This window comes from Euprymna scolopes, chromosome 45 (genome assembly GCF_053919585.1).
Source record: "Euprymna scolopes isolate OS-2025 chromosome 45, ASM5391958v1, whole genome shotgun sequence".
NCBI lineage: Eukaryota > Metazoa > Mollusca > Cephalopoda > Sepiida > Sepiolidae > Euprymna > Euprymna scolopes.
Genome location: NC_136526.1, coordinates 47,727,615 through 47,748,099, shown reverse-complemented (window position 1 = coordinate 47,748,099; position 20,485 = coordinate 47,727,615).

The following is a 20,485-nucleotide window of genomic DNA, read 5'->3' as shown; positions in this document are numbered from 1 at the left end:
TCCCATCGACATTTCCAAGTACGGGCGCCTCGGGCGACTAGCAGTTATCGAAGTATTCTAAAACGTTTTTTAGTCATATGTCAAATACATAGAAAAAGCAAAAAAAGCGTAACGGAAGATTAGGTGACTACTGACTCGGTGTGAGCAAATAAAACGCTATTGTTTCAGTTGTTGTTTTTTATTGTTTTTTCACTGTTTTGTGTTCGTTTTTAGTATTATATTATAATACTTATAAAAATACATCACTTTATGAAATATTTATTTATATTTGGCAAGGTTGACTTAAAATGTCCACAAGATAGCGACTGTGAACGAATGTAAAAAATGAAAATGGAACGGAACGCACATTTAAGTGAAACGAGATTATCGCATCAATAATAATAATAATAATAATAATAAGCGTGTATTAATTTTTAACTAATCAATACTTGTTATGAATATGTTAAAAAAAAAGACACAGTAGTGTTTACTTTTGTTTGTTTTTTTGTTTTGTTTTGTTTTGTTTTTTTGGTAAATAAAATTTGTTTTCTTAGGGGTTTAGGGTCACTAACAACGAGTCTGATATTCAACCCCGTTGTAAATTTACCGTTTGCATGGTATTAACCCCTGAACGCTTGGACTACGCACGAGCGCGCGGTAGCATACACAAATTTACATTGGTCGTCGCTCGTCAACAAGTACTTTTCCTAATATTAATGCGTGCGTGTTGTTTACACTGGTCGCCATGTGTTGTTTTCGCGCACGCAAAAACAACACATGGCGACCAGTGAAAACAACACGCAATACACTGGATAATAAACGCATTAATATCAGGAAAAGTACTTGTCATTACTTTAAAGAAAAGTGTGGAGGTTGACCTAATGTAAATTCGTTTATGCGCTCGCGCGTTGTCCCAGGGTTTAGGTGTTAATACCATGCAAACAGTAATTTTGCGACGGGCTTGAATATCAGATTCGTTGTCAGCGACCCCAAAACCTCCTTAAAAAACAATTGTTTTTGGTTGGGGCTATTATGGTATTAAACAACATATTTAGCTTTTCTTTTGGTTGGTGTTTATTTTTTTCGACTAGTCTAAGTTTTACGTAACAATTTAATAAAGAAAACATTAAAAAAAAAATGAAATGAAATAACATAGAAATATTTGTTTTTTATTTTTCCATTTATTTTTTTTTAATTCAACTAGTCTGTACTTTCGCATGACGATTTAATAAACAAAAAATACAATAAAAATTAAATTTCATGTTAAATCTCTGCATAATTACCGAAAGAAAACAATGAAATAAAAAAAGTAAAAACTTCTCTTTTAGTCTTCTCAATTATTAAATCATTTCTCTCTGATAGGTTCATAAGAGTAGTAGTTGATGCGCAAAAATCAGAAGCTCACAGTATTAATGCTGGAGTCCCTCAGGGGTCCATCCTTGGCCCAACTCTTTTCCTGATCTACATTAATGATCTTACAAATCACATCATAGACATTTTTGCTGATAACACTACCATCTATGGTAGCACATCTAATACAGTAAACGACCAAGTTCTCTCCAATTCTCTCTCTTCTGATCTTGATCACGTTGTACAATGGGGAAAGGAGTGGCTGGTTACTTTTAATGCATCTAAAAGCAAGCTTCTATCTTTACATCATCAACGTTCTGATCCACATCTGGTATCAATTAAAATGAATGGCTCTCGTCTTGGGGAGGCCTCAAGTTTTGACAATCTTCTGGGCTTGACCTTTACTCCTGATCTTAAATGGAACTTGTACATCAAATCTGTTGCTAAGGCTGCTGAAAAAATGGTGGGATCCTTCTATCGATCCAGTAGATATCTCACTGCTGATGCAATTCTCTATCTATATAAGAGCCAGATACGTTCAAGGATGGAGTACTGTTGCCACAGGAGCTGCTAGAAAGGGCTTGTCCTGCCTTGATAGAGTTCAAAATAGACTTCATGGCCTCGTGGGAGATGTCCTTTTCTCTTCACTGCAACCTCTATCTCACAGAAGAGATGTTGCAAGTTTGTTTCTGATGTATCGTTATTTTCATGAAAAGTGTTCGACTGAGCTTCAATCTATGGCCCCCCTCGCCAAACTTTCACAAGAAACACTCGTCTAGCTGAAAACACTATCAATAATCCCCCCACTCTTTATTTGTGCCTAAACCTAAACGTAGATTCCATGAACAAAGCTTCTTTCTTAGAATTGCACGCCTGTGGAATCGTCTTCCGTTTTCCTGCTTTCCAGTTGACTACAATATGGTTGTCTCCAAGTCCAACGTAAACAAGTGTCTGATGAGCCATTCCACTTGTTAACAAATTTACCGAATTTCCATTACTGACGATTACTACATTCTCCAATTAATTGCTGTACACTCTTAACCCTTATTGCCGGAGTGGTCTCTGGGTCTTGATAAGTGGTTATGCCTATGTAAAAAAAAAAAAAAAAAAAAAAAATCCTTTTGTTTTCGTTTATTTTTTTTTTTTCCAAATAGAATTTTATCAGCAGTGGAGTTTTTTTTTTTTTTTTTTTTTAACAATTTTTTTTAAATACTGTAAATCTGCATAAAATAAAAAATAGAATCAGTTTTTTTTTTTTAATTCTTATGCCCAAAACAATAAGCAATTGTTGCCGCGTCAGCATTGACCTGTAGGGACGCCCTAGGCGACTAACAGCTAGATAATCCCTTTTAATGTTTTTCTGAAACTTTTATCACAATATTATAATGTTAGGTAACCGAAACTGTCTCTGAAAATTGAAGAAAATATTTGTTTATTTTTACGCTAGTTTAATTTTTAATAGTAGATCCCCCACCTCTAAAAAAACAACAACAAACAAGCAGTGTTCATCAAGTTGCTTTATTCGGCAAAATTCTTGGGCAGAAATATTGCGTTCAAATCTATACGTACATAGCAAGCAATCTATATGGACATAGCAAGCAATCTATACGTACATAGCTAGCAATCTATACGTACATAGATTGCTAGCTATGTACGTATAGATTGCTAGCTATAGGCTATGTACGTATAGATTGCTTGCTATGTCCGTATAGATTGCTTGCTATGTACGTATAGATTTGAACGCAATATTTCTGCCCGAGAATTTTGTAGAATGAAGCAACTTGATGAACACTGCTTGTTTTTTTTGTTTGTTTTTTTTGGGGGGGGTTGTTTGTTTGTTTTTGAGGTGGGGGATCTACTATTAAAAATTAAACTAGCGTAAAAATAAACAAATAGTTTTCTTCAAATTTAAGGGACAATTTCGATTATCTAACATTATAATATTGTGATTAAAGTTTTAGAAAAATGATAAAAGGGATTATCTATTAGTCGCCTACAGGGGAATGCCGACGCGAAAGCGATTGCTTATTGTTTTGGGCATAAGAATTACAAAAAAAAAAAAAAAGAAAAGAAAAACTGATTCTATTTTTATTTCATGCAGATTTCCAGTATTTAAAAACAAAATTGTTACAAAAAAATAAATAAATAAAAATAAAAAACTCGACTGTTGATTAAGTTCTATTTCGAAAAAAAAAAAAAAAAAAAAATTTTTACTTTTTTTACTTTATTGTTTTCTTTTGGTAATTATGCAGAGATGGAACATGAAATTTAATTTTTACGGTATTTTTTGTTGATTAAATATTTATGCGAAACTAGTTTAGTTGAATTTTCCAAAGTAAAAGAAAAAAAAACATTTCTTAGTTATTTCATTTCATTCTTTCTGTATGTTTTCTTTATTAAATTGTTACGTAAAACTTAGACTAGTCGAAAAAATAAACACCAACCAAAAGAAAAGGTAAATATGTTGTTTAATACCATAATAGCCCCAACCAAAAACAATTGTTTTTTAAGGAGGTTTTGGGGTCGCTGACAACGAATCTGATATTCAAGCCCGTCGCAAAATTACTGTTTGCATGGTATTAACACCTAAACCCTGGGACAACGCGCGAGCGCATAAACGAATTTACATTAGGTCAACCTCCACACTTTTCTTTAAAGTGATGACAAGTACTTTTCCTGATATTAATGCGTTTATTATCCAGTGTATTGCGTGTTGTTTTCACTGGTCGCCATGTGTTGTTTTTGCGTGCGCGAAAACAACACATGGCGACCAGTGTAAACAACACGCACGCATTAATATTAGGAAAAGTACTTGTTGACGAGCGACGACCAATGTAAATTTGTGTATGCTACCGCGCGCTCGTGCGTAGTCCAAGCGTTCAGGGGTTATACCATGCAAACGGTAAATTTACAACGACAACAACAGCGACCCCAAAACCCCTAAGAAAACAACAAAAACAAAAAAACAAAAGTAAACACTACTGTGTCTTTTTTTTTTTTTTTAACATATTCATAACAAGTATAGATTAGTTAAAAATTAATACACGCTTATTATTATTGACGCGATAATCTCGTTTCGCTTAAATGTGCGTTCCGTTCCATTTTCATTTTTTACATTCGTTCACAGTCGCTATCTTGTGGACACCTTGCCAAATATAAATAAATATTTCATAAAGTGATATATTTTTATAAGTATTATATTTTTATAAGTATTATAATATAATACTAAAAACGAACACAAAACAGTGAAAAAAAAAAAACAAAACAAAAAAAACTGAAACAATAGCGTTTTATTTGCTCACACCGAGTCAGTAGTCACCTAATCTTCCGTTACGCTTTTTTTGCTTTTTCTATGTATTTGACATATGACTAAAAACCGTTTTAGAATACTTCGATAACTGCTAGTCGCCCGAGGCGCCCGTACTTGGAAATGTCGATGGGACCGTCCGGGCATTTTTGTAGGCCAGAGTGTTTTCCTTTTTACTTTTGACTCGTATTTTATTATTATTTTTTTAAATATTTCCCTAATTCTGAAAATAAAAAGATAAATAAAAAAAGCATTTTTTTTACAAAAATGTTTAACGCAAAAACAAAACAAACAGCATGCGAATGGTCGAAAAACTCGATTCTTTTTTTGTTTTTTAATCCTCCAAAACTAGTGTAAATTACTAAATATAATTCTAATTTTATTTCATGCAGATCTGTTATTGTATTTTACAAATTCTTAGGAAAAGATCACTTGACACTTGTCCGAACATTATTGTATTTTTTTAACAAAGATAATATATATATTGTTTTTAAATAGCACACGATAATTTCCACTGTCAAAAACCGGAAGTGGCTTTAAAGAAGTTGCTTCATAATCATCAGGAGCAGCAGCAATTAGACGGACATAAAGTAGACGTACATTTTTAGTACGACCCCATATTTTTTCAACATTTATAGTCAGCTAGCGTACTTCCTAACTTCCGGTGTGTTTACCGGTTACCGGAAGTGAAAAGGCAAATCAGTTCCATCACTGTTATTGTTTTTCAGTGTTTCTATTGTGAAGCGATTTATTGAAATTAAATATAAGAAAGGACTTTATTGAAAAGTATACAATAAAATTAACAAATTTATATACAGATAAAAACTATACAATTAGTCTTTATTTGCACTTTTAATTAATAACAAAATAAAAAAGTTTTCATTTCATTTAACATTTTATAAGAAATATATATTTATTAAATTATAAAAATAAAAGTGTTTTATCTGAATTTATACAGTGTGTCCCAAAAGAAGCTGACGGATTTGAAATTTAAATTCAACTCAAAGTACCTCTCTACAGTAAATATCGACTCCTTGATGGTATAACGACTCATGATGACTTTAGTAGGGTTAATCTAGATGCTCTAAAATCTTTTTTTCGCTAGTTTGATGCTTCTATTGTTCTATCTTATATTTGATCAATTCAGCTTCTTGTGGGACATCCTATATAAGATATGTTTATGAAAGTATAAAAATATCGAAAAAAAAAAAAAGTAATAGAAAAGAGTACATGCACAGGAGAGATATAGACGTGAGAAAAAAAGCAAAGTAACTGTTTTGCCTTGTCATCGCTTTTGGTACTGCTACGTCGAAAGTTAGGAAGCATTAATATGCAGACTATAATCGTTTGAATTTTATAAGACAGAATAAACAATTATTACAATCATAAATACAAATGTCCATTGTTATATCACATATCTCTCCATATTTACAAGAATAAACCAGAAACCAGCAGGAACACCAATGGTGACAATAATGGCGACGCTTAGACGAACCCCGTTCATTGATACAACATAAATGGACACAATAAACACACACGACAACATTAAAGCCCATTTTTTTTATGTACACACATCAACGGAATAACGCGCCCCTCACTTCAACAAAGAAAACCGCCAGAGGAAGCTGTACATTAAAAGAAAAATCAAAATATGAAACACAAACATCACAGCAGACACAACTCCGACAGCATATAAACACGAATAATTATTTCACAAAACACTGCAACAGTACAACACCTACTAGAACACATTCACAACTTTCTTAGCTTTAAATTGATATAACACATGTATACAAGCATCAAACAGACGACTCCTTTCAATGCATTAAAACACAAAAAACAAATACAAATAAAAAGCAAAAACGACAGCCAACGATAAAAGCCACCTTTATCTACAACTACGTCCACATCACCAGTATAAAAATGACAGCTTTTTCGACGAGCGGGCAGATCGGTCCAGTGTGTCAATCTGTAAACCTTGCTCCATCACCAGCCAGCAGCCGTTAACGCCTTGCCAGTGACAACAGCTATTAAAGTTACTGCGCTGCCACCGCCAACTCATTCGTGATACTGAACAGCAAGCCTTGCAGAGTACCCCTCTTTCGCTGCCATCGCCATCACTACCAGATCACCACAGCTCACCAGACAGAAAGTTTTGTCCTGCCGATAGCAGCAGCCACTGTCACCAACCCTCCATCAATGACACCTGCTATTAAGATTACTCCTCTTCTGCTGTCGACACCAACCCCCTTGTGCTACCAGACAACAGCTTTCAAGACTACTCCTACTTTACGGCCGCCACCACACCCGTATCCCAGACACCAGAACACTAAGCCACATTTCTGTCATCGCTGCGACCACACCCGTATCCCAGACACCAGAACACATAAGCCACATTCCTGACATCGCCGCCCCGCCTCAGCCTGACCATAACATCAGATCATTGCCGAGTCATACCAACGCCCGACCAGCATTCCCACTGCCTCCACCGCCGCCAGAATATCCTGACACACGAAGCAGTTCATTTCACAATCGTTTTAACTTTAAATAAAAGGTTTACACTCAACCTTTTCGTTTGTTCCAATCTTGCTTCCATGCACTCAGTTTTGTAGTCTAACACCATCTTCCTGTAAATAGGTTTCTCACATCTATGTAACTTATACATTATTATTTTCTTAATGTGAAAATAAAATAAAATTTTTTCCAAATATAAAAATATTGAAATTAATATCTGTCAAAATTTGCTAAATTAATAAAATGGACAATTAATTAAAATTTATAAATTGAACAATTACTAAATTGTCCAATTTCTACTGTACACTCTTTAACCCTTATCCTTGAGTGACCTATTGGCCTTGATAAATGCGGTGATGCCTGTGTAAAAAAAAAAAAAAAAATTAATTTAAATTTAAAAAAACGCCAAATACGATTTATGAAGGATGATCTGCTTCAAAGAAGTCAAATTTTATTAAATTTTGCTTAAAAAGGGCCAATTTGGCAACCCAAAGTATTTAGGGAGGTAGATTTCTTTATTCTGGACAATTCTCAGTTTTAGAGAGTTTCTTTAGGTGTTTTGATTTGCACAAAGATATTTGGGAGATGAGCCAATTTTGCGGGGATATTTTCAAGGAAAAAAACTTATAAGGTTTATAATTAAATGTGAAAAAAAAAAACGAGAGACATGTCATGTGATAAACAAAAACAAAATAAAAAGTTCAGAAACATACATTCACAAAATGAAATTATGGAAATAAAAGTGTTGCTTTTTTTAATAAGTTTCATATCTGAATTTATATATGTTTATGAAAGTATAGAAATATCGAAAAAAGTAATTAAAAGAGTACATGCGCAGGAGAGATATAGACGTAAGAGAAAAAAGCAAAGGAACTGATTTGCCTTATCACTGCTTCTGGTACCACTACGTCGAAAGGTAGGAAAACTCTGAAGCTAAACCTAAGGGGAGGAAGACCTCTCCAGTCTTGGATGACAACCTTCCTAGAGCTGGTGACGCAAACAAATTACCGGTCTGCAAACCTATACTACTTAAGGAGTAGATAGGTACTGTCTATCGCCCGGCTTCCATACTCCTTCTTTGCCTATTATCTAGGCGTAGAGGTCGAATCACAGGGAGTCGACAGACCTTCAGTAGTCGATCTTGTTCCCTGACTAGGACAATGAACGCCATTTTCCCACTCCCGACACATCCCATCCCCTAAACTGGGCACTTGGGAGTGCTTGAATGCTATAATGCCAGTACAAGTAGATTGGGTTGACCATCATGTGATGGGTTGAGGGTACCAGATAGACCGTTCCTGGCTGCTGTTCTTGACTGGTAGTACAGGGGCCCTAACTCTTTGGTAGCACTTGGAGCGGCTGCTCCATCAACAGTTGTATAATATCGGGTTGTTTGTAGTGCCATGTCTTTAAAAGTGACCCTGCACTCATCCCTGGTGGGCTATCTCGAGGCCACAATCCTAGTAGATGGCAGGACAACTGATGGTCTGATTGTGTTGCATGTCTGGTATTCTGCATAACCACTTGTTCAGCATCCCTTACCTAAACTGAAACTCTTTAAAAAAATGACAGTACAACAAAAAAATTATGCTAAAACAAGGCCCAAACTCAAACAAAACCAACCTGCCTTCTCCCTTGAGGCTTGCATTTACGAACATCTGTGGGCTTAGAACTAATTTAAATGATGTTGAAGTATTTCTCCTAACAAACACCCCGGATATCTTAGTACTAAGTGAGACTAACCTACACTCCTCCATCCCCTCTAACTACTTTAACATGCCGTAAGGACTCTGACAGACATATGCACGGACTTGGAGTCTACATTCGTAACACCCTCCCCTAGGCTACAGAAACAAACCTAGTATCGGACGATCAAGCCTTTATGTGCTTTAGACTAAACATACAACATAACATTAGCTACTTTTATTTTCTCTACTATTCTCCCTCGACCCTGGACTGCACTATAATAAACAAAGTCTCTGACAGCATAGACACAGCACTCGCCCTCGACACTAGCGCACAAGTACATGTATTTGGTGACTTTAATGTCCACCACAAAAACTGGCTTGGATTCTCTATTCACACAGATGCAGCGGGCAGCACAACACATAGTTTCGCTATATCTCACTCCCTTTCACAAATGGTTACGTTTTCAACCCATTTCCCTGACCAGCAAGAACAACATGCATCACTTCTAGATCTGTTTCTGACCACAGTTCCCAAGGATTGTATAACAAATGCTGACAGCCCACTCGGGAACGCTGATCATGCAGTGATAATGGCCGAAATCGCCTTAAACTCTAGACCCAAAACTGAAGAGCCAGTGCTCAAAACAACGAGATATTATAAAAAGGCTGACTGGGAAGCCATCAGAGATCTTATCAGAGATGCCCGATGGGGAAATATTTTTTCTCTTCCTGCTGAACAGTGCACAAATGAGACCACTGAATGGTTCAAAACGGCAATTGAAGCACATGTTCCCATGCGGAAATTTTATAGCAAGCCACACTCTCCCCAATGGTTTACTTCTACTTGCGCAACTGTCATTGCTCAAAGGCAGCATGCATAACACAGATTTAACAGACATAAGTCCGGATCAAACAGACAGAAGTATATAGAAGCTAGAAGTAACGTTAAGAAAGAAATAGCGACAGCTAAGAGAGAATTTACTGAAACCACTAAAAAACGCATCGAAGCACAAAAATTAGGAATGCGTGACTTCTGGAAAATCTACAACAGTGTAGTAAATAATGGGCAATCAACAATTCTCCCACTAACCAACAATTACGAGGTTGTTTGCTCAGCAACTGACAAGACTAATATGCTTGCCAGTCGGTTTGTCTCAAACTCCACACTGGACCCTTCCAATCACCCCCTACTTGATTTTCCTTTGCGGACAGACACCATGCTAGACGATCTAAAAATCGCACTGCTCAGGTGCATGCTATCATAAAAAACCTTGACACTTCAAAAGCATGTGCACCCGATCTCATCCCAGCTGTGCTATTAAAAAAGTTCTCAGCCGAAGTAGCTCCAGTTCTCTCCAAACTCTACAACAAATGCCTTAATGAATCTTGCTTTCCGGGCTGTTGGAAAACTGCTTCTGTGGTACCAGTATTCAAGAATTCTGGCGAAAGAACTGATCCATCAAATTATCGCCCCATTAGCCTCCTCCCACTTTTCGCCAAAATATTTGAGACCATAATTAATCAAGCTCTAGTCCATCACCTTACAGATGCTAAACTTCTGACTGACAAACAATATGGATTTAGACAAGCCCATTCCACAGCAGACATTCTCACTGTAATCTCTGAACGTATATACCATTCACTGGACAAAGCAGGGGAGGGCAGAGTGGAAGCTCTAGATATATCTAAGGCTTTTGACAGGGTATGGCATGAGGGTCTCCTCAGGAAAATTAAATCATACGGTATCACTGGTAGAATACTTAACATAATTAAATCCTTCTTAGATAAGAGAAAAATCCAGGTTGTCCTCGACAGTCGTATATCTAAATAATATGATATAAATGCGGGAGTCCCTCAGGGGTCTATCCTTGGGCCTCTATTGTTCCTAATATTCATTAATGACCTCCCCAACAAAATTGCCTCTGAGATGGGTATATATACTGATGACACCACACTCTATAGCAGGCACGACAGGAAAACAAATGAACACATACCTAAAGAAATGGAAAAAACACTAGAGAATGACCTCCAATCTGTAGTGGATTGGGGACATAAATGGATGGTCACATTCAATGCTGCCAAGACTAAATTTGTTTCCTTCAATAACTACAAGAAACCTTCTCTACCACCAATAGCAATGGCCAGTGACTCTTTATCTGAGAGTACATCTTTCAAACTGCTTGGCCTTACGCTCACAGGAAACATGAGGTGGAGCAATTACATTGAAAGCATTGGCAGGGCCGCTGCGAAGAAGGTAGGCTCTCTCTACCATGCTAGAAAACTACTAACACCTGAAAGTATCCTGTACCTCTATAAGGCCACCATTCGCCCATGTATGGAGTATTGCTGTCACATTTGGGCTGGTGCATCTGCTGTCTCTCCCTCCTAGACAAGGTTCAGAAGAGAGTCGCCAATCCGATAGGCCCTGAACTGGCATCTAAGCTTCAGCCTCTGTCCCATTGGATCGACACTATGTCAGCTAACGCCACCTAACAGCCAAATGCGATCCACGGATCAAAGAAGGGGGAGATAATCGCCTTTTTAATTATGAATTAACTTAATAAATAAATAAATAAATAAATAAACTTAACTTCTAGTAATAAAAAAAATAACTTTTTCCTTTTTTTTTTTTTTAGAACAGAGGGTTTGTCTTAATTTATCAGTTTATATTTTTTTTCATTCCAAATAAATAACTGATTCGGACATCTTATTCCAAATAAATAACTGAATCGGACATTCCTAAAAAGGAACAGAAGTCGTTATTGTTACTTTATTAATTTGTATTTGTAATAGGAAAAAGTTTGGGGTTTGTATTACTGTACACATAGATTCGAAAAAGTTGTCAAAAAACAAATATATAACAAATAAATGTTATCAAAGGCAAGATAAGTTACTTTTCTACCAAACTGGATATATTTTTTGTGTTTTTATTCAATGTAACATGTTTATTCATCTCGAAAAACATGCAGTGTTTACCGATGTATTGGACAATTCAAAATGGCGGCCGACTCTCTCTTAAACACGGTAAGTTCGAGAAAAGGTGTTATAAATAATAAATTAGAGAAAATACTGTTAGAAATTCGCTCAATATATATTACCGTGACATAGGTTGACATATATTCGGTGTTTTTTTAATAGTATTTTGTTTAGTTTATTATTTATAACACCTTTTCTCGAACTTACCGTGTTTAAGAGAAAGTCGGCCGCCATTTTGAATTGTCCAATACATTGGTAAACACTGCATGTTTTTCGAGCTGAATAAATATGTTACATTGAATAAAAACACAAAAAATATATCCAGTTTGGTAGAAAAGTAACTTATCTTGCCTTTGCTAACATTTATTTGTTATAAATTTGTTTTTTTGACAACTTTTTCGAATCTATGTGTACAGTAATACAAACCCAATTGTTTTCGGCATTTCAGGAAAAAAACAAAAAAAAAATACATAATATGTCAATTATCTCCCCCTTCTTTGATCCGTGGATCGCATTTGGCTGTTAGGTGGCGTTAGCTGACATAGTGTCGATCCAACATGGCGCTCGACTTATTCTCGATTAACTGTGCTTTAATATTTGATTTTCTTAAATAAAAAAAAAAAAAAAACTATTTGATCGATTTACGTGATTTTTGGAATATGACATGTACATGCAATGACAAGTACGTACGTTATACTGTTTTTTTTTTGCAGATTTTCCATGTAACCGATTTCATTTTCGGCCCATTAATAGACTTGCACCGAATTTCCTAATTTGTGTATATATTACTATTTGCGGCATGTCAATTAAGTAAGTAATATTGTTCTTGCTTAAAATAAAATATTAAAAAAAAAATCGATTTATCGCCTGTCTCTCAACAAGCACCGAAAGTTTTATTATACAAAAATGTAGGACTTGAAATTTATAGTTTATAAAATTGATAATTGGAATGCGTGTATTTTTTTTTTTTTAGGGTGGGTGGGGGTAAACGAATGGGTTTGTATTACTGTACACATAGATTCGAAAAAGTTGTCAAAAAACAAATATATAACAAATAAATGTTATCAAAGGCAAGATAAGTTACTTTTCTACCAAACTGGATACATTTTTCGTGATTTTATTCAATTTAACATGTTTATTCAGCTCGAAAACCATACAGTGTTTACCGATGTATTGGAACATTCAAGATGACGTCTTATTCTCTCTTTAACACGGTAAGTGTGGGAAAATATGTTATAAATAAAAAATCGGATAAAATACTGTTAAAAACTCGCTCAATATATGTTACCGTGACATAGGTTGACATATATTCGGCGGGTTTTTAATAGTATTTTGTATAGTTTTTTATTTATAACACCTTTTTCCATACTTACGGTGTTAAAGAGGGTGTGAAACGCCATCTTGAATTTTCGAATATTACATCGGTAAACACTGTACGCTTTTCGAGCTGAATAAACATGTTAAATTGAATAAAAACACGAAAAATATATCCAGTTTGGTAGAAAAGTAACTTATCTTGCCTTTGATAACATTTATTTGTTATATATTTGTTTTTTGACAACTTTTTCGAATCTATGTGTACAGTAATACAAACCCTACAATCAAATATTTATTGGAATACAATGTATGTACACTGCACAATAAATATTTGATTAATCTTTATAAATAAACAGTAGATGTATGTGTGTGTGTGTGTGTGTGTGTGTGTGTGTGTGTAACTGGTTATATAATAATGAAATTAACAGGAAATAGTAATCATACAATGAAGGATGATTTATAACGAGTAAAATCTTTGCTCGACCGGATGAATAATGTGTATAAAAATATGTCAGCAAGCTAAAATGAAAAATGTTCAACTTGCCGACATATTTCTATTACATTTGCGCATGCGCAAATTCATTTATAGCTCCAAGTAGTTTAATTTTAAACCTTTCTTATCTATTTATTGATATCCCAAATAGTAAGGAATGAAACTGGAGCGTTCATTCTTTGGTTTCGATTCTAACTAATGGCACCTAATCCAAGTTTTTTTTTTTTTTTTTTTTTTTCAACTTTTGAAATAACTTTTATATATTCTGTACAATATAATATTGGGTTTGTATTACTGTACACATAGATTCGAAAAAGTTGTCAAAAAACAAATATATAACAAATAAATGTTATCAAAGGCAAGAGAAGTTACTTTTCTACCTAATTGGATATATTTTTTGTGTTTTTATTCAATGTAACATGTTTATTCATCTCGAAAAACATGCAGTGTTTACCGATGTATTGGACAATTCAAAATGGCGGCCGACTCTCTCTTAAACACGGTAAGTTCGAGAAAAGGTGTTATAAATAATAAACTAGACAAAATACTATTAAAAAACAACCGAATATATGTCAAGTTATGTCACGGTAACATATATTGAGCGAATTTCTAACAGTATTTTGTCTAGTTTATTATTTATAATGCCTTTTCCCAAACTTCCTCTCTCCGAGAGAGAGTCGGCCGCCATTTTGAATTTTCCAATACATCGGTAAACACTGTATGTTTTTCGAGCTGAATAAACATGTTACACTGAATAAAAACACAAAAAATATATCCAGTTTGGTAGAAAAGTAACTTATCTTGCCTTTGATAACATTTATTTGTTATATATTTATTTTTTGACAACTTTTTCGAATCTATGTGTACAGTAAAACATACCCATAATATTCAATACAGAATTAGCTATATACTAATAAATACGAACTCTGAATTAAAATATATTGGTTCTTCTTCTTCGTTATTGTACCAAAATCAAACAGCTGAGTTTTGATTAATATATAGTGATAACTACTTACTATTTTTTTTTACCAATTTCAAAATAAGCAATATCTAATTTTCATGTCATAATTAGTTAAATATTACTGCATTTTTACATTAAAAAAAACATGTGCAAATCGATGATTATGCAACGTCCACCAGTACGAATAGAGTTACTTCCCCTGACTTGATGATGTTAATATTTTTTTTTTTTTTTAAACTATTTCTATCATTCAGTATTTTTTTTTTTTTTTTAATTATCTGATACATAAGTCTCTATTGGATGATATTAACAAGAAAAAAGTTTTTTAAAAAAGTGAAAATTGTGGACTTTATTTATAGTTTAGGTACTTATACAGTTTAATGACGACATTAAAAAATGGAAATATTGAAAAAAAAATTTTTTTGTACGTACCTGTTATAGACTGAAGTTCTTCGAAAAAAAATTTCACTTCATTTGATCAAGTAGTTTTTTTTTTTACAGCGAAAAACAATTATTTATCACGACGACGTCAACGTGCCCATTTTGGAAATGTACCTAGCAGAATACCTCCATTTTAGGCCAGATTTTGCAATCTAGCCTTTTTTTTTCGCCAGAATGAGATGCACACATCACATCTGCAATTTTTTTCCGTTTTTTTTTTATTTTTAAAGCAGAATACTATTGAATATGCCAAGAAATTGAAGAATGCAAAGAACTGAAAAATTTTTTACGCGATTATTTTCGAAACATGCGCAGTAGTGTTTACCGATGTATTGGAAAATTCAAAATGGTGCCCGACACTCTCTTTAACATGGTAAGTTTGGGAAAAGGTGTTATAAATAATAAACTACACAAAATACTATTTCAAAAACACCGAATATATGTCAACTTATGTCACGGTAATATATATTGAGCGAATTTCTAACAGTACTTTGTCTAGTTTATTATTTATAACGTCTTTTCCTGAAGTTAGTGTGTTAAAGAGAGACTCTGGCGCCATTTTGAATTTTCCAATACATCGGTAAACACTGTATGCTTTTCGAGCTGAATAAACATGTTACATTGAATAAAAACACTAAAAACATATCCATATACAGTAATACAAACCCTAAGTTTGTTTTTTTTAATTCGAAAATTTCGGTTGCATATTTCTAATTTTTCTAATATTTTATTCTTTTTATTTTCTTCTGTTACAAATTTAAAAAAAAAAAAAAAACACTCCAAAAATGGCATCTGTCTTCGCAAAAAAAAAAAAAAAAAAAAAAAAATTCTCATTCTGGTGGAAAAAAAAAGGGCTAGATTGGCCTAAAATGGAGGTATTCTGCTACGTAGGGCAGTTACCTGCCCTTAGGGAATTCCTGGGCGCTGCAATAACATTTCCAAAATGGCCACGTTGACGTAGCCGTGATAAATAATTGTTTTTCGCTGTAAAAAAAAAAAAAAAATACTTGATCAAATGAAGTGAAATTTTTTTTTCGAAGAACTTCAGTCTATAACAGGTACGTACAAAAAAATTTTTTTTCAATATTTCCATTTTTTAATGTCGTCATTAAACTGTATAAGTACCATAGTTTACTATAATGTATTGTGGACTAAGTCACTGCGGGGGGGGGGATGTTCATCCCTGAGCAGTAGCACCGCGATGGTTCTTCATGGGTACGGGCAAAATGAATGTCGATGCTCAAAATGTATAAACATTGAATTTAGGAAAACTCGTCTCCTTTTGATAGGTAGGAAAACTGGTCCCTTATTGAATAAATATCGATTGAAAACACATCTTATGACCGTTCTTGAAGTACTTTTTTCTAAGTTTTCGTTTTCTACCTAACTTTGAAAGTTTTTGGTCTCTCAACTTATTTTAAAGAGTTTATTTAGTTAAAAAAAAAAAAAAAGTAATGTCGAGTGTTACTTATGAACAAAAAATATCCGACACAAGACGATCACGTCTTAGAAGGATAATTGCTCAAAAATAGAAAATTAAAGAAAATATTAAGGTGGATATAGTTTTAAAACGAGTCCCCCCCCTCCAAAAGAAAATAAATTTGTATATTTTTAGGTAATAGTGCGAGTGCGCACTCACTGCACATCCCATAATATTAAAAAAAATATATATATATTTACACGTTTATTGTTTTAAAAAAATTAAATTGATTTTTCTAAGTTTTCGTTTTCTACCTAGCTTTGTAAGTTTTTGGTGTTTAAACTTATTTTAAAGAGTTTAGTTTAGTTAACAAGTAATGTAGCACTCGACATAACTTAGTAAATGATTTAAAAAAAAAAAATGTCCGAAAATTAAAGAAAATTCTGAGGTAGATGTAGTTTTAAAACGAGCCTCCCCCCCCCACCCCCAAAAGAAAATAAATTTGTATATTTTTAAGTACTACACTACACACCTGCACAAATGCCCCCGAAATGACTTTTAAACGATACCCTTCCCTCCCCATGTTAAGAATGGCTTTCGAAATGATAACGTTATTATTTCAGCGCTGTGCTGTACTAAAATTACATAAGACCGTGTTTTCTTTTTTGTTGTTTTGTAATAATACAAGAATTATTTAAACTGAATTAATTCTTCTAAATAAAACAATTGCTTTCTTTGATAATATGTGTTTTCTTTCTTCATTTTTGTTTCGTAAAGACACGAAAAAATGTTAAAACTAGAGTATTTTTTGGTACTTATACAGTTTAATGACGACATTAAAAAATGGAAATATTGAAAAAAAAATTTTTTGTACGTACCTGTTATAGACTGAAGTTCTTCGAAAAAAAATTTCACTTCATTTGATCAAGTAGTTTTTTTTTTTTTACAGCGAAAAACAATTATTTATCACGGCTACGTCAAGGTGGCCATTTTGGAAATGTTATTGCAGCGCCCAGGAATTCCCCAAGGGCAGGTAGCTTTCCCCAAGGGCCGGTAACTGCCCTACGTAGCAGAATACCTCCATTTTAGGCCAATCTAGCCTTTTTTTTTTCCACCAGAATGAGAATTTTTTTTTTTTTTTTTTTTTTTTTTTTGAAGACAGATGCCATTTTTGGAGTGTTTTTTTTTTTTTTTTTAATTTGTAACAGAAGAAAATAAAAAGAATAAAATATTAGAAAAATTAGAAATGTGCAACCGAAATTTTCGAATTAAAAAAAAAAAAACTTAGGGTTTGTATTACTGTATATGGATATGTTTTTAGTGTTTTTATTCAATGTAACATGTTTATTCAGCTCGAAAAGCATACAGTGTTTACCGATGTATTGGAAAATTCAAAATAGCGCCAGAATCTCTCTTTAACACAGTAACTTCAGGAAAGACGTTATAAATAATAAACTAGACAAAGTACTGTTAGAAATTCGCTCAATATATATTACCGTGACATAAGTTGACATATATTCGGTGTTTTTGAAATAGTATTTTGTGTAGTTTATTATTTATAACACCTTTTCCCAAACTTACCATGTTAAAGAGAGTGTCGGGCACCATTTTGAATTTTCCAATACATCGGTAAACACTACTGCGCATGTTTCGAAAATAATCGCGTAAAAAAATTCTTCAGTTCTTTGCATTCTTCAATTTCTTGGCATATTCAATAGTATTCTGCTTTAAAAATAAAAAAAAACGGAAAAAAATTGCAGATGTGATGTGCGCATCTCATTCTGGCGAAAAAAAAAGGCTAGATTGCGAAATCTGGCCTAAAATGGAGGTATTCTGCTAGGTACATTTCCAAAATGGGCACGTTGACGTCGTCGTGATAAATAATTGTTTTTCGCTGTAAAAAAAAAAACTACTTGATCAAATGAAGTGAAATTTTTTTTCGAAGAACTTCAGTCTATAACAGGTACGTACAAAAAATTTTTTTTTCAATATTTCCATTTTTTAATGTCGTCATTAAACTGTATAAGTACCTATTTTTTAAATAAATATTTGGTTTCGTTTTTCGTATCTTGACTCCGTGATCAAGTTTTTTTTAAGCAAGAGTTAAAAATAATTTTTTTTAAATATTATGGGGGTGCATAGTCTCTTTTAAAAACAATATCTCCTTCCAGAACGGTAATAAAATGTGTTTTCAATCGATATTTATTCAATAAAAGATAAGTTTTCCTACCTAACAAAAAGGGGGGATTTTTCCAAGTACGAGTTTTCCGGGTACGGGTTTTCCGGAGACGAGTTTTCCGTGCATCATAAACATTTTGACCCCTCCCTTTACTTAAAAACTCGACAAAAATCAGGAAATTAAACAATTTTAATGAAATTTTCATTATTTATCAAATGATGATCGCGGAATATAATGAACTGATTATTTTTATTTAAATCCAAGTGGAAATGTATTATTTTGTTTAAACAAAAAATACCTTTACTAAAGTTATAGTTTTCAGTAGTAAATAAAAAAACGAAAGAATTTATTTTAGCTTTTTTTTTATATAAATAAAGCCTCGTAATTTGTAGCAATAAAAGTAAAATAAAACAATTTTTATATGAACATTACGAAAAAGGCCCCTAAATCCATATTAATTAATTCTATATAACTCGAAGAAAAATGAATTTCTCGAATTACCGATATTACCATTATTTAATACTTTCACACTTACTTATTTAATATTTTCACACACAAAAAAATATAATTTTCACACACAAAAAAATTATAATTCCAAAAAATATTTCTAATTTTTTTTTTAAATTACGGATTTCGCATAATTTATATATGCAAGATTTTAATAATTTCCTTGCTCGCAAGAATGTGAAAATTTCGGCGTAACATATTTTTTTTTTTTATATAATATTGAAAATAATTAAGAAAAAAAAATAATTTAAAAATAGGAACATAGAAAAATAATTATAATTAAAAAATGCAAAAATTAATACAAACGTTCAAAAAAGGAATGTACGGATGCGCGACTGGGGAAAAAAAAGAACTTTCTCCCTTTTAATTTCATGACGTCATTTTCACAGTCTTTCGATTTTGGGCCTTCGTAATTTTTGTGTTTACAAAATTTTAGTTTGTTGCTTTTTGCGAACATGGTTTTTAGGGCTAATTAATTTATTTTTTGTACAAACAAGGTGTTTTTTTTATTATTTAATTCAATATCTTAGGACTTTACTTTACTAATTATCTTTAAAATAGACACAGAAAACTAATATTTATCTTTTAAAGGATTTTTTACAATCAATTTAACTTCAAAATTTAGCTGAATTGTGTAGCCCACCCCACCGTGAAAACATTTTTCATAACTTTTTTTTTTTTTTTTTCACGTGTACAAATATTTTTTTTCCTTTTGGAAATTAAATTTAGTCTTTAATCTTTCAAATACAATCAAAAAGTAGTCGGAAACCTACAAAAAAAATTATGATAAATCGGCTTTCAAAACTAGGTCCCCCATTTTTGTCCGTCCATTTTTGCTCGTACCTAGTTCTTCAACTAGAGCAAGCAGTCAATCGATTTGATTGAAAAATGGGCGATTTCACTGATTTCGATGGCAGTAAAAATATGGGAGGATGAAACATTCGTTGAACATCATTCAATCACGGACAATGTCGGGTCTTCCTGCTAATTTCACAATAAAATTCTTTTTCTCCAAGCGTAACATTAACCGAAGAGCGGTTTAGTCAGGGGAGATAATCTCACTGTTTATCATTAATGTCTTGTTTTCAATCATTCGTAAGAAAATTTGACTAGAAGTAAGTAAGAGTTCACTTAATTTGTTTTTGTTTTGCGTCCATTTCATAAAAGTAAACAGCTTCATACACTAGTGTGATATACTTTCTCGAAAATAACTATTTGCGCGCACGCGCACGTGTAGAAGCGGTACTCTGTGTTTTTGTTTTTGTTTTTTCGTCTTTTTAATTAATTTTTTTTTTTTAGCGGATTATTATCGGATGGTCGATAATCTAGCAAATTATCCAAAAAATACCAAAA